Source organism: Egretta garzetta, unplaced genomic scaffold, assembly GCF_000687185.1.
Source record: "Egretta garzetta isolate BGI_Z169 unplaced genomic scaffold, ASM68718v1 scaffold749, whole genome shotgun sequence".
Lineage (NCBI taxonomy): Eukaryota > Metazoa > Chordata > Aves > Pelecaniformes > Ardeidae > Egretta > Egretta garzetta.
Window position 1 is genome coordinate 90,111 of NW_009260843.1, and position 2,215 is coordinate 92,325.

Sequence of the window (2,215 nt, forward strand, 5' to 3'; positions counted from 1 at the left end):
GAGGTGGCACTGGCTGCACCGCGCTGGGGGGATGTGACCGGGATGCCCAGGCGGGCACCAGGGTGGGGGCCTGGTGGTGTGCAGGGTCCTGGGGAGCCTCGATTCCTCCCCATGGTGCCAGGCTCAGCCGGGGCGAGCCCCCATCGCTCCCCTTCACCAGCATCACCGCGCGCCTTGTCAGGGGAAGGACAAGGGCCCCCACCCCAGCCAACCCACCTCCGTCCCCCCAAATCAATGGGGGCTCAAAGTGCCGCTGCTCAGCAAACAGGGAAGGGGATGGGCTGTGAAAGGGGCAAAATAATTAGATAAATAAGGACTAAAGTGAAGGAAAGCAGAGCTGGCCATGGCACAGGAGGGGGTGGGGGGGACCCCTGCAGCCACCAGTGGGAGCTGCTGCGAAGGGCAATTACTGCCAGCCCAAAGGGCTCCCTGCGAGCCAGCAAATATATTTATTGCTGGCAATAACCACCCAATATTGCAGCGGCCACATGCTTGCTGCTGCCTCCTCCTTGGGTTATTTTATTTATTTATCCCCCCCAGCAGCACCAGGAGCAGCAGCTCCCACCCAGCACCATCCCCTCCTCCTGCTCTGCTGGCTCCCGGGCTCATCCGTGGCTGTCCCAAGGGACCACATTTCTCTCCAGCTCCTCAGGGCTAAATCCTGCCTCCAGCGTGAGCTGGGGTCTCTGTCCATCCGTCTGTCAGGGTCCTGGCCATAGCCGGACCCTCCTCGGCAGCACCAGGGCCATTTCCCCATTGCAAACCCACTGAGAGCAAATGCAAAATTCCCTAGAAAGCACCGAAGCTCCCTGTACTCCCAGCCACCATCACGAGAAGGAGGACCAGGGCAAGGGGATGCCGCTGGGATGGGGACAGGGCCAGCAGGGCTGCACCCAGGAACCCCAGCCCCACTCAGCCGGCATGGCGTGGGGCATCACAGCTCCGGCTGCCTCCTGGGAGCCAGCGAAGGGGGAAGCAAGGCCCCGTTTGTTTTGTTCCACGAGAGAAGAGCGGAGCCAGCGGCAGCGTCTCTGCCGCGGGAGCTGCCGGGAAGCCCCAGCGGCTCAGAACCCTTCCCAGTCCTGCCCGATGGCCCAGATTCCTCCCGCCCGGATTTGGAGCCACGGAGAATAAACAGCCCCAGAGGGCTGCCGGAGCCGCAATTACTGTAATTAGAAAAGGTGGCTCAGGGCCGGCTGGGGATCCCGCGCTGTTTTATGAAAATGCAAAACCCCCCCGGGAGGTCCGGCAGCAGCCAGGGGCTGCGGCTTTGTCCGACGCTGCTCCGCAGGGATGCACGCACCTCCATGCATGTGCACACGTGTGCTTCTATGCACATGCATGTGCACACGCATGCTTGCACACGTGCAGCGCACTGAGCAGAGCCATGCAGAGGCAGATTTGCAATTCTCACGGGTGATGTCCCGGGAAAACATCCCAGTTCACCCCTGCCCACTGGGATGCGGGTGTGGGAGTTCCCACCCCTGCCCCACCGTCCCTTCCTCGCTCACAGCCGGGATTTGTCTCAGCAAGAATTCACCTCAGTGGCAGCTCTGGGCTGGCGGGGGCTGTGCCCCAGCTCTTCCCCAGGATGGTGACACCCCCCCACCCCGAGGGCATCCCTGCATCCCTCTGGGGCCAGGGCGGCACAGCGAGGGAATGGCAGGGTGGGGGGCCCCGGCACAGGGTGCTGGAGGAATGGGAACCCCCTTCCCAGGCTGCTGGGGCAGAGCCCACCCATGCCAGAGGCCGGAGATGGGTGCACCCAAGGGTCAGTACCCGGCGTCCCCCCTCCCTGGGGTCCGGCACCCACCACCGAGAAGCCCAGGGCCACTCCACTCCCCGCCGCAGCCAGCCCCAATGATAGATGCCTGGCAGAGCCCAGAAACAACCCAGCAAGTATTTAAAAACATAAATTATAACAAATTGCGTTTTTATATTGCAAATAAGGGCAGTTTTATCGGTTTTATTGCATAACAACCATTAATGAAGTGCAGTTTCAGGCACCTTAATTGCTCGGAGACTAAAGTTCAATCCATATCTCGGGCGCAGGCTGGAAGCCGCCGTGTGTCATGCGAGAACCTGGCAGAGTGGGAACGTAAATAAATTTATGGTCACTATTAGGGAGATGGCGGAGAGGGGCCCGAGCTCTCCGGGTGGGAGGCGGCGTGGGTGAAACAGCACAAACCCTCCTGGGAGGGCCCCCCCCCTTGTC